Raw genomic sequence first — 14338 nt, 5'->3', positions numbered from 1 at the left:
AGTAGAATAACCTAGAGAACTTGTTACAATTGTAGATTCCACACCTTTATTCAAACCTCTTGCATGCACTGTTTCTATATTTATTAGAAGAACAGAGTTGGGCATTTCATTTTTTTTCAGTAACAGAAAGAAATTATGAGAATAAAATTATGTCTCAAAAATAGTAAACTTAAGAATATTCCTAGAGATTATATTTATGTAAATATGTCCCCTCATACACAAATAAACATAGATACATTGCAAAATTCACTTCTTCTTGTAGACAGAAGCCAAAAAGTTTGAAAAAACAGGAAAACATTAAGACTGAAAAACTTCAGGTAGCAGAGATAGCTTAATCTTAGAACAGCTGAGATGTCATATCACCATAATAATGTATAGGGTTTAGATTGTGTCCTTAGCTTTAATTGGAGACTTTCACTCAGAAATTCCCTCTTCTGGGAGATCCTTCTCGACCTCACAGCTCAGGCAGAGTTTCCTCTGACCTCTTCTGAGCTATCTATTCACTTTCCTTGCTATTGCCTCTCTCACTGTAATGCATTTGCTTATGTGTCTGGTTTTTATCTAGTAAATTAAGGTTAGAAAATGAATTGTGGCCATGCATATGTCAAGTTCAATAGCTGAAACATACCAGATAATCACTAAGGGTGTCACTCAAAAATGAATAAGGAAAGAACCACCAAAGCATGTAAAAACTAGTGGGTAAAACTTGAAGGAAAATTAGAATACTTATACAGCACACTGTTGTTATATTAGTGAATACTCGTGCTTATAAAAATGCATACTGAAGCATCTGATTGAAGAAGGGAGATAAAATGTAACTTCTATAAATCCAAAATAAAGTACAAAGTTAAAATGATTGGGTAAATAAATCAAGGATAAATACATCAACAAATATAGGGAATGCTAGTCATGTGTCATATTAATCACAGAAACAACTTGGTTGCAGTTATGCAAGACACACTAAGACTTCTTAGGTATTTCGGTTTCAAGACCACAAGTCCAGATAAAGTTCATACCTGCTCTGTTCCCAAAACATCCAAAATATGCCCATGTATAGTTTATCTCATTTAGATAAATAAGTGGTCTTCACAGCCTAAATCACCACAGGCCAGGAGACAGCACCAAATGCCTGTTCTCCACACACCTTACCCCTCTCCAGTACATTTTAGCTCTCCGCTAACCTAGCCTCTCCACAAACTTCTCCTCATTACTACAAACATTTAGGAAAAAGTCACTTGGAAAGTTTATATGCAAGTCTACATACATACACAATGCTGCATCAAAATTTCATGAGGGCAAGGCTCAGTGTCATTCTGTGGATATAATATAACAGTGAAAGATGGCTAGACTAAGAGATCAGATTCAAATGACCACTTATTTCATACAATGGCCAGTCCAGCTATTTCCATTTAGTAAATATATCTGATGTATGATCAAACTGTTGTTGTTTCAGCATGAAGCAAATATAACTATGCAATGCCAGCATTACTTCTTGGCCTAGGGCAACTGCAAAAGGACTGGGCTAGTGGGAGGAGAAAAGACTGACAACTGTATCCTTTCAGTGAAGGAAAGTGACATCTATTTGCTAGACTAGTAAATGATTTCTATAATCAAAGGCTAATGGGGAAACTGCAAAGTGTCATGGAAATGTGATGCTATGCCCTTCTTTGACAAAAGACTAGGTGAAAGTTGCATCTGATTAGCTCCAACCTGCTTAACACCTAGAGACTTCTCTTCCTCACTGGAGAATCTCAATATTTTACCTCTTTCTTCCATGTCTCTGGGTACTCTAGGGTCCCAGAAAATTCAAGGTCAAAATTGATCCTTGATAACAACTTTCACAATAAAATTCTATAGAAGACCGATGTTAAATTCCAAATTAAATTACTTTCCTAGGTATTATATAACCTGGAAACAAAGATACATGATAGATGAAAGGAAGAAACAAAAAGACTTGAAAAATGGAACTACAGTAGAAATTAGTGAAGCCCCAGGCTCCAATCTCAGCTGAGTAATCATAAGTTGTAGTGAGATAAATGACTTTGAGCTAACTTCATAACTTTTTTATAGTCTTAAGTAAAAATATTGAGAGTTTAGACTTGATGACCTCTAAGATCATTTCTATGTCTAAAACTTGATCCTTCTAAATAAATGATTCCTCTTTGTATAAATAACCTCTTCAGGGAATGCATAAGCTAAACTGATCATGTTCTCCCACAGACATTTTATATTCAAGGTCATTCTCAGAGGCATTTTTATTGTCACATTTCAGGACCTTGTCCTGAATGGAATGTATATAAATGTATGTGTGGACAGATTGGCTAGATGGATAAGCAGGTAGATAGGAAAGTAGGTAAGTAAGTAGAGAGACAATCACATAATGCATTTATATACACACATATACAATACATACTCAATATGCTATTGTATAGTATATATATGTATATATAGTTTATATGTGTATGTTTTAATGCCTAATTACACACAACTTCACAAATAAAAGGAATCACTCTTCACTAGTACAAGAGGCCAATTTAAAACACTGCAAAGTTCACATTTACACACAATATATAGGACATACTCTTAGTACACTGACAAAAACCAGTCCAGCAAAAGCATTCAGAATGGGAGGACAGGAAACTTCAAAGAAGACATTCTCCAAGGCATCTATATGCAGACCACACCTGCCTGTGCATACTAAATGATAGCTCAGACACACAAGATGGTGCTAATGTGGATAAAATATGGATAAGGAGAGATGAGGTACCAGCTAAATGAATAAAATTGAGACATTGGAAAAATGAAACATAGCTCTTGGAGCCAAGTGGCCAGCATCAATATCCAATTCAGAGAAGTTTGTAAAGGTGATACACAGACTATCAAGTGGAGTGGAAACTCAGAATGATGTCAGTTGTTTGCTACTTCTTGGGGACCTGGAGATAAACAGGGTGAAGAGTGTTATAGATGAGTCAGGGGTGGGAAGAATAGGCTCAAGGCAAAAGACCTGCATCCCAGCATGGCTTGACTATAACGTAGAAATATATTGAACAATGTTCTGTTTCTTCCCTCCAAGAAACAAAGACACCCTCAGTCTACTTCCCTCAGAATGATTGGAAGAACTATACAAGATAATGGATGTAATACCCTTTGGTAGAAATATATTGTTGCAACAGCTCTGTAACAACTATAAATACTTATTATTTTATTAAGTCACTAGGCTCTAACTAGACTGCATTATTCAGAGAAAAAAATCTCAGCTTATAGGCAACTCTGTCATTCGGGAGGAGCTATATGCATAACAAGATTCCACAATGAATGTTTGATATTACCACTTCCAGATGTTAAAGCCACTTCATCCTGTAGCTCTCATGCTTCAGGGGAGCATAAACTTCTCATCAAATATGACTATCTCTGGTTCTAATATCTGAAGGACAGTGATTTCTCCTGACATGTTTACTGATCAAACCCTACTAATCAAATCCCTCAGGATTTTCCATTTTCCCCTTTCCTTCTGTTCTTTAGTGTGATATTTCCTTGTCCATCTATTCTCACATTAAGTGGGTGTTATGAACTATTTCTTTCACTTATCACGATCCTGGTCCAGGTGTCTGTAGTGTCACTTTTGGCTGATAACACTGGCTTCCAAACTTCTGTCTGCACACAGTCTCAATATTTTCAACTTATTCTAATTCTACTGTCAAACCTGCCTTCCTATGATAATGCTTTTCTATTGTATCATCTCTTCCCATTGTTCTTTTAAACTATAAATTTTCTTTACAATTTTTATCAATTTAAAAATATATAAAGAGAAAAAACAGAATTGTTCTTTCTTTTGCCTCTAGGGTAAGCTAAAAGCATCATTCACCTGCACGTGCTAAGCTAAATGAAACTTGCTTATCGTTGTCCACTACGTGTATTCCAAGACATTCTCTTTAGACCTGTGCATCTCTGACTGTATTATCTAAGGGAGCACAGGCCCACACTTACACTTTAGTGCCTAACAGGAATGAAGTTTTTCAGGGTCTCTTGTCTCCATTCACTAAAGTATTTTCATTTTTATCTATTTCTTATACTAGGTTTCCAGTTAGACATCACTGAAGAAAAAGACAAGAACTTGTTGTAAAGAAAAGTATGAAAACTATTCCTTAGAGACTATCTTCCTTAAGTATCTCTTTGTTCAGATTGGATTTTGATAAGGGCTAGAAAGCTGACAATTTGTGGCTATTCTCCCTGACAAGCGTCTGGAAGGCAGATGGTCTATGTTATTGATTGAGCAAAGATTGATATGTTTTAAATACAAGGCAAAGAAGTAGTTGTTTGATATTCTGTTATGAAGCCTTCAAAATGATACTGTAAGATCCCTGGGGGAAAGGATGGTGTCTTACATACCTCCTGCTTGCTCCACAATCAACTAAAACAGCACCTTGCAGATACTTAACAGGTGCTCAAAATTGCTGTGAGCTATATTGGGTCCATTTCAACCTGTTTCTTGACTAAGCTTGTGTAGGGCTTGATGTGTACTTTAAGAGCCATTGACTTCAAATGCAAAGCCACATGTTTTTATTCATCTTACATCATTTCTCAGAAGAATGCCAAGTAAGAGATGAAGTATTTTCAGATCTACCCCTTCATCCTTTTTTCCCACACCCTGGTTTCCCCTGGTTCTATCTGAAATGTACTCCCCAGACCTTCTCTTCCAAGACAAAACTCTACTTTGGTTAAAACCTATTGTTATAATCTACCTTGGCCTCAAAGAATTGTTCTTCATGTTCACCCTTCATAGGGCAGGTAATGTGATAAATATCTCCATTTTCCTCAGGTTTAATCAGAACTTAACCACCCCATGTTCTAGGTCCAAATTTTATTCCAAATGATCTGAAAAAATGTGTTAGTATTAACAAGATCAGAGTTTATGATAAATCAATTTGTTTCTATACCATTTTATACATTTTCACTTTAAGAGAAGTTAGTAATAACCAAGGCAAATGGTAAGAAGTGATACTTTGTGACTACAAGAGCCTTCAAATCAGAGTAATCAGGTAATACCATAATCATTTCACCTTCCCAGGCCTTATTATAGTGGCATGTTAAAGTTTTTGCATGTCTTGTGTCTTCATGAGAATAAGAAGAAACAAAAGAATTGCCCTTCTCATGGTCACACTCGGCATACCCTAGACTTTGTCCCATTCACTTAGGGTGTTGAGGGCCTCTTGTTTGCACAAATGTTCTTCAGAAGTAGTTATTTTACACAAGTAATACGCACACCAGATGCTTAATATATCTGTCCTCTCTGTCATCAACCATATTATCACTTCTCCTTCTTTTTCATATACACTGCTAACACATGCCTTCTGGGTGCAGAAGAAAGACTATAGACAAAAGTTTTATGAATATCAACTACCTCATTAATACATGCTCACTTTAATGGTGATAGTAGTAGAAAAGTCTAAAGTAGAAAAGTCTGAAGCTTGCAAAAATTAATGACCGGGAGTTGTAATCTTTACCAAAAATAGGAAATCAATGCCTAGTGTCATGTTACAGACCTCCCTCCAAAAAATCAACTGTATCAAGAAGTTCATTTTGCTCTTTCCTATTAGGATCCTCTTTTCTCTGCTTAGCAGAGTTTAATTCCAAGCCCTTATCTTTCCTCTACAACCTAGAGTCAAGTAGAGCCAAATACACATCAAGAGCATGAACAAATGGATTGGAGCCACCGCAGTGGGCACACCGAGGTGACCGCCAGTTGGAGAATTAAAATGAAGGGGTTCTCTCCTAACTTCCTTCTATATGGTGTATTTTAGGTTAGTGAGATCCTTTCTTTGGATTCCTTCCCACTAGAAGGGCCAAGTCGAAATTCAAGTACCATCCAAAAAGGAAATAATTAAGGGGCAACTTAGAGGATGACTCAGTATTTAAGTTTTTGGTGAAGAATCAGGAAGAAATGTAAAACTCATGAGCAGCTCGTCACACCTAACAAGAGTAAAAGTATAGGTAGGACTTGTAGAAACTGGGAGGAAATGAGTTATTTGTCTGACGTGGTCTCTCTTGTGTCTTTTGAAGTTCTCAAGAGTGAATGGAAATGATATTTGGAGGGTGCAGATATGGTTGATCTTTGTGAGAGTAAGTAATAGACTGGACTGAGGAAGCAAAAACAGCAGTGGAAAATACCAGATAAAGGAGGTGGCAAGCATAAAGAGGTATAAATTGCATCTGATGTGTCTCTTCTCAGACTATATACAAAAAGAGAGAGTCAGCTCTCTCATCCCTTAAGATTGACACTTTCTTCCTGGTTTTCTAGGGACACCAATACCATTTAGGTAATAACTGCTGTGTTCGAGATATTATCGTAAGCAAAAAGAATATAAAAACTGAAAAGAAAAAAATGTACAAACTGCTCCTGTTATCCAAAATGTTACAGTAAGGGAGAAAATATATAAACATCAACTAATTGCCACATGTCATCGAAATGGCAATTAAGTATGAACCAGGCCCTTTGAGACTTTGAACAAAGCAATCACCGTTCACCTCTCCTCAACTTTCTTCACACTTATTTGTGCTGGAGGAGGAATATATGGCAAAGTTTTTTGTGCCATCTCCTTGCCCTGTTCTGGCTGATTACTAACAATAGTGATTGCTGGCAGGAAATTGCAGGGAGAGTAAGGGGGTAAAGCTAGGGTATTTGTCCCCATGGCTATCTTCCTGGAGAGGCATAAATAGGTGATTATGGAATGACCACAGCCCTCATGTTATAAGCTTCTTTGCCTCTGTTCAGAAACGAAGGTTCAGGTAATAGTTCTTTGCCCCGTATTAGCCTGTATTAGCCATCATCATTTACAATCTTCTTACATTACCACTCACATATTTATAGGGAATCTCTTTATTCAGATGTCCTTAAGTTACTAGTTGTGAATGAGGTATTTCTTGTCAGAAGATGATTGCAAAGTTGTTCAAGAATAATTACACAGAAATGAGTTGAAGGCGATCAACAAGGAGGTTGGCGGGGGAAGGACATCAAATATTAGAGATATTATTAAATATTAGAGATAGCATATGCAAAGGCAAGAAGAGAAACTACAAGACATATGAGATGAAATATTTGTACTTAAATATACTTAGTGTGTAGGACCCATATAAAAATACAGGAAAATCCTAGACATAGTCTACTTATTACAAATGAGGGAAACCATGCAGCCTAGGTTTCTTGGGGTTTGGCTTACTTCACTTAATATAATTTTTCCAAGTCTTTCAATTTTCTAACAAATGGGGCAATGCCATTCTTTCTGATGGAAACATAGAATTCCATAGTGATATATACCACATTTTATCGATCCATTCATCTGCTGAGAGTTGAGGAATGTCCATAGTCCCTGAGGTCAAGCTCCTAGGACCAGCACACACACACACACACACACACACACACACACACAAAGTCTTTGTCTATATGCACATATCCACAAAGAAAAAGAGAGAGAATTGTAACCACAACAAAAAGTAGCAATTAAAGGCAATGAGAAGGGCTGACCTCGGGGTTTCTCAAAAGGAAAGATGAAGGTACCATTAAGACAAGTATTTCTAAAGGAGAAATAAATTAGAGAGGAAAGTGGATTCATTCTGTGCTTTGCAGTTATAAGAAGAAGAGTAACTAAGAGATCAGAATATATCATTTTGAATTCAACAATGTATTTGTAATAACTTGGTATGGCTTAAGGAAATGGATCCTTCAGCCAGTCATGACCATCAGAAAAGATCTGTGGGTCTTGTGCTCTTCTCAGAGCTCCTTCACATACCCTGGCTCTGCCAAGACTCCCTATGTGCATAGCCCCTCAATTACTATGGTTCCCAATGTGATTACTGTGACTCGATGTGTAAAACAGACTTTCAAAGTTAAGACTGTCAACTGTGAGTGTGTAGGGGCAGAAATAGAAAAATACATGGAGATGTTTTCATTTTCCATCTGAAAATTGCATTTTCACTTGGTGTGACACATTTAACTTTAATGCATTGAAAACCAAGGTGTCTTTTTAATCTATTTCTCAGTATAATAGTATGTTGAAAGACAGGCAAGTGACTCAAGGACAGAAGAAATGGAGGTTATCGTAGACTTCCTATTCCCATTCTCCAGCCTCCCTGTTACAAAGGGGATAGTGATATTTTAAAATCCATGAAATGTCTTCAATGTTTGCCATTCCTTTTCTGCAAGAAGAACAGAGCTCTGAATATCTAAGGGTTTTGACTTAGTATGCAAACCATTTCTTGTGTGTGTGTGTGTGTGTGTGTGTGTGTGTGTGTGTGTGTGTGTGTGTGTGTGTTTTATTGTAAAAATTCTGTACCAAAGGGTTACAGTTACATGAGCAAGGTAATGAGTACATTTCCTATTAAGCATTGTTGCCTCCTCCTTTGTTTTTCCCCTACCATCCCTTCCCTCTCACCTCCACAACTATTCCTCCCCTACCCCTGCTGTAAAGTTCATTTTCAACATAGTGTTTTGTACATCTCATTGTTACAATGGATCAACCTGTATTCTTAATTTAAGCATTTTGTTTGAATTGGTATGGTCAGTTTGGTCAGTAAAACACCTCAGAAGCAAAATAGTTAACTAAGTCTAGATTCTAGTTCTGGAGCTAAGCCAGTGGACTCTAAAGGAGATTATACATGCAGGTGGACATCATGTGTCCACTGCCAGTTTAGGAGGAAATTCTCCATTTCGAGTTTTCCACTAGAGATACAAAACTTAGATTTGGCCACAAATCTCTGGCAAAAATCAAAGAAACAACAAAAGGGATGGAGGATGTGGCATGTTTTCTTCCTATGTACATCATTGTACATTTCCCTTACCTGCCTCTCTCTCATCACTCAGACCTCCTGGCAATCCCACTCCTCGTTACATTGCAAACCCACACAGTAGTTGGAAACCATGTAAATCATTTCATATAACCCCCTAAATCAGAATCAAGATTCCCTTTACTCTATCACCTCTAAAATTTTATATGACTCTGTTATGTCTTTTATCACACAAAACTGACTCATTCATTTACATCTCTCTCTCATACTAGGTTCAGATTTCCTTGAGGCAAAGATACATTGATAGCTACTGAGCAGACCTTGTGCTATAGACCCAGATACCACCAAGAAGAAGAGAAGAAAAACTGGGCTTGTGATGTGACCGATCATTCCTAAAACTCTACATTCATTTACTCAACCCTCATGACAAACTTGAGAGAGGTAATATGAAGATACCAATTTACAAATAAGGAAGCTGGGACATAACAGGAAATCTTTGACAAAGTCAACCCCCATCTCTAGGAGATGGTGCTTCTCTGTTAAAACTAGCCCATGTGTGCATTTGCAGGGCACACTGTACATTAGCAGATGTTTGTGGATCTGTTTTCCTGTTGTAGTCAACCACATTTGGTAACTATTGACATACTTTAATCCAGTAGGCTTAGTTTCCTTCTGGACTCTCAAATACTCATTTAGCCAAAGGTTATTTGAGTCTATGTTGTGGCAGTCTCCAAACTTGCCTAAGGGTTGTCCTACCCTATCTGGCAAGACTAGGCATGAGAAGCACAAAGAACTATGTCTAAGATTGTAGTGAGGCCCGTGAAGGCCCATTCAATGTACTTATCTAAATTTGAATCACTCATTGAGCCTCCCCCAAGAGGTCAAATGTGCACAAAACTCCTTGGCTGGTGTTTGTTTGCTTAGCTGTATTAACAACATTATCCGTTAAAGACAACAGAGTCAGTAATGTGTACTACTAAAAGCCAGTGGGCTCAAATTCAATTTTTGATTGAAAACATCAGAGTATAACAAGGAAAACAACCATCTTGGAACATCTATATTAATGATTTAATTACATTTATTTCACTTAATCAGATGTATGATTCAATATGCAAATTAATATTTAGATAACAGTCTTTGGAGATTGCTATTTGCTTAATAAATTAGTATTTGCTAAAATATTATGAAAGGAAAGGAGAGAAAAATAAATGTATCATAATCAACCTATGAGACATGACCTGTCTTTAATAATTAGTCACCAGTTTCCAGTAAAGACATCCAAAATGCTAAAAAAACAATTTTTAAAGGCTGCATGGGTTTTCATTTTAATTAGATTTCTGAGGCTTAACCTATCTTCTTAGATTTAATGAATATTGGACATGTAGCCACTATTTGTTTTCAACATCAAGATCAGGAGGCTGCTAAAACAGCAACAAAGCTAGTGAAAGAGAATGAGGAGGAGACAGAATGAAAGTTGATGTAATATCTCCCTTTCTGAACAAGAGTTTGTGCTCATGAAAACTTTTTAATGAATATAAATCCCTCAGGTCAGACTGACCTTCTCCAGATGGTTTCTGATGGGTAAGATGTATCTTCCGATTCCAGCAGTGGTTGCAGGGAGACATGAACAGGAATGGCTTGGCCTTAGCCAGACCAGCAACAGTCTTGACAGCTGGATGAACCCCAATAGATTCTTGGGTTCATCACTAGCAGTTCCCCGTGATGCTAGTCAGTATCATGAGTTCCTTCCTTACTAACAAACCATCATGGTCTTATTCTCATTTATCAACTTGATAGCTGAAAGTTCAGCAACTTGCCCTCCTGTGTCCAATTCCACTCCTCTGGGCTAGTCCTTGCTGCTTCCACAATGATTTTTTTCTGAAGTATAAATCTGGACATACAAATCTTCCAATTAAAGTCCTTTGGGAATCTCTGCTACCTAAAGACAACAGCCAAATTTTGGAATTTGACAACCTAAGCTCTGAAGAATTAGACCTTACCAGAGACATTTTTGGTGCTTTCCAAGCATTCTTAGGTCCTGTTAACTTATTTATGTATCTCTGCACTAGATTTTGTTCATTTCATTTTCTTGGTTTCTACATGCCAATCTTTCTCCTCAAGGTAGTCAAAGCTTATATTTATCTAAACAAACTGTGTTCAATCATCTTCTGGGCTGCAAAATTCATATTAAGAAGGAAATATTACCCTGTTCAGGCTCCTACTTACCATTTATTTTACCTCCTCATTCATTCAGTCATGAAATATTTACTGAGCAACTAATAATCAAAGGCCCAACACCATGTTCATAATTGACAGTCTCTCTAGAAGTTTCGGGTTACTGAGCATGGCATTACACTCCTGTAAACCCATCATTCAAGAAGCAGAGGCAGGAGTATTGCAAATTCAAGACTAGCCTGGCTACAGAACAAGATCCTCTCAGGAAGGAAGAAAGAAAAGGAAGGAGGATAGGAGGGAGGGAGAGAGGAACAAAAAGAATAAAAAAATCAAAAGTTGTTTCTAATGAGTCTCAGGCTAGTATACTACTATTGTTACTCTACACAATAAATGTTATGTTAAAACTTCTAAGCAACTATAGCATTGTTTAGGTAGAAGGGAAGGGAGGGTATAGATCAAGATAAACTTTTTGGGATCAGAAACTTGATATGTGAAGCATTGATAGGAATGCCTTAGATAGACTGAATACAAAAGGTGTTAGAACAGCCAAAGGAACCAGTTAACAAGTGAAAGGAAAAACATCCAGGGAGACAGAAACAAAACTTGAGAAGAAAACATGAAAAAGTTCTGAGTTAGGGATGTAGAGTTGGAATTCATCAGCAGAAATGTGGTATCTAAGTAAACACAAGTTGGTAAAGTGACTGACTGAAACAAGAGTCTATGATCAGCAATAGCATATTGTTATCTTTTTGCACATTGCCAGATACACATACACATATATTTACAACTGAAATTAACCTGAATTTTTTTCTTATTTGTACTGCATGTTTTGGTATTTAATTCAAGGCATCCAGTTTCTCTATCAGGTTCAGAACGTTTAATATATTGTGAATTTGAATACTGTATCTACCATAATTGTCTCTCCCTCTGGAATTTCTTCAGAACTATTTTCTAGAACATTGATTTACTTTTCCTTTGTGTGGAGTCTACTATCTAGTTTGTATGTAAAGGTTTTAAAATTTTAATTTGTGTTCTTTTTAGTTCTAAATAATTCTGTTTGTTTACTTTTCCTGAAATCTTCCTGTTCTTTTCTGTGTTGCTTTTTCATCTCTTTCTTAGTTTTCTTCAATCATAGGAGGCTTTTGGTCATTTCTGTTTTATATTCTGATTCCAGTTATTAAAGTATTTTCATTCTCTATGATTCTGTCTCTATAGTTTGTTGTTTCTATTGACTATCACTCATGGTGGCTTTTCTCCTTGCATACATGTGTTTGTTACTGTGATCTACAGTTCCTTCAAACTTTACATAGAGAAGTTTGGTGACCTTAGTCACCTTGGTTATTCTATAGAGAATTTCCATTTGCTTTTACCAAGATTTTGTAGACACAATCAAGCCAAGCCCATTATGTCTAAAGAGCTTATGTTTTACTTTTCATTTTAATTATCCATGCTCCATGAACTATATAGTCAAATCATAAGGGCGGGCATATGAGGTAAAAATTCTTGTTGGAATTTGCTTTCTTTCCATTTTTTTCTTCTACATAGAAACAAGGCAGAGACAAATGATTCTCTTTCCCTTATGTTCTAGTTCTAGATTATATCCTAGTTCACCAAATGTGTAGACCTTTGAGGACTCTAGCTTTGAGTAAGAATTTCTAGTCTAACCTCTGAGTTGCCAGGGCTTAGACTTTATCACCTGTACACTGTGCATTATGTGGAACCTGAATACCCAGACTCTATACTCTAAGCTTTCACTTAATATTCATGGGCAGGTGTAGTCTGCACGTAGATGCGTTTGACAATGTCTTTCTGGAAGCACGTGGAGTCTGAACACTCCCCAAGTCTAAGACTTACCCTCATAGAATAGCATATTTCTGTCATTTATAATCTTTCGTGGTTTCCCTTAGTTCACTGTGAGCTCAACCATGCTTTAGAAATACATGATGGAGTATTTTACCTAGCATCTTATGTGTTCTACACCTGAAGGGGTTTATCTGCCTATCTTGTATCATGTTGCAGGAGATAAAACCTATGGCCTTATAATGTAACTTTTATAACACATTTCTGAACCACCCATCGATCTGCCCTTGCAGTTTATTTGAATTGAGCAGGCCATTTCTTCATATGCAGGAAGACTGGAGAAGTGCCTCCGAGGAACACAAGTTTTTCCTCTGAACCCCTAAAGAGGGCTGTGGATGGCTAGTTTCACGCCTCTTCACCCCTACCCCACCTCACCAGCTGGGCTGGCCCTTTGCCTAATGCCAATGTGTCTGTATGTCACCGCAGCTCCTCCCCTGTCATTCCAATCTCTCTAATTCCAGGGCTTTGCTTGGCTCAGGTATGTGCTGAGAATTCTGAAATAGCACAAAAGCCAACGAATTGCAGCATTTTCAAAGATTAATTATCACTCACTTTTTAAAAGTCAATTTTCTTTAAACTTGGGATGCAAATGAGAAAACAAATGAAAAATGGGCTTCCAAAAGAACCACATTTCCTGCTATTCAGCAGGAATCATCCCCAAACACTGATTAAAATATTGGAATTGCTTCATATCTTGTTAATCTCCAGTGAAGTGGCAATGTCACTTAAAATTACCAAAAACCCTGTGATATGAGACAAAACCCAGAGCGAAGCATTTATAAATGTTAATTTACTAAATAGATTTCTACCAAGTCAGTTTGGTTTGGCAATGAAGTAGCCAACCACTTACGTGAAGTAATTTGAAAGAGGCAAGTATAGTACCTCTAATTTCTTCAGTAACTAGTTATTAGAACTTTAAACTCATCCACCATTCTTGATGAAGTCCTCCCCTGCTTATGAAATTTAGCTCATCTGTGCTTTTCTAGTCCACCTTCCAGTGGAGAGCTGATTAGGTAAAGTCTCAATGAAGTGAATCGATAGCTAACAGCACACTAGAACTTCTGTAGCAACCAATAATAGGAAAAGGAAAGAGTTCTAAAAGCTGCAGAATGTGGAATATAGAAGACCATCATTTGTAGGTCTCTACCATGGAAGTAAGAATAAGTTAGTTTAGATTACCTTCCCTAAGAGAAATAATGAGCTTGATCATAAACTAGGTAGCATTGCCATCAATGGCAAGCTGATCTATGGGTTAAGACAGCAAAAGTCTCCTTGTAGAGACTATCAGAGTAAGGAGGACTTGGTGATTGTCCATACCCCTCAGAAGTAACATGTAACCAGAACATGTAACCAGAAGACGTGGACAAAGCAAAAATGGCAATGTTCCTACCAGGTTTTCAATTTAGAACAATTCAATTTCCCTTCCTTGGTTCCCTGCCTATTTCCTAGGGTTACTCATTTGGATATCATACTTCCTCAAGCCTGGCTGAGCAAACTGAAACAGCAAAGTCAGCTCAAGAGC

The sequence above is a fragment of the Dipodomys spectabilis genome, unplaced genomic scaffold (genome assembly GCF_019054845.1).
Source record: "Dipodomys spectabilis isolate Male_0828 unplaced genomic scaffold, ASM1905484v1 ptg000081l, whole genome shotgun sequence".
NCBI lineage: Eukaryota > Metazoa > Chordata > Mammalia > Rodentia > Heteromyidae > Dipodomys > Dipodomys spectabilis.
The sequence above is the reverse complement of the archived record's forward strand: the minus strand, read 5'-3'. Positions refer to the sequence as shown.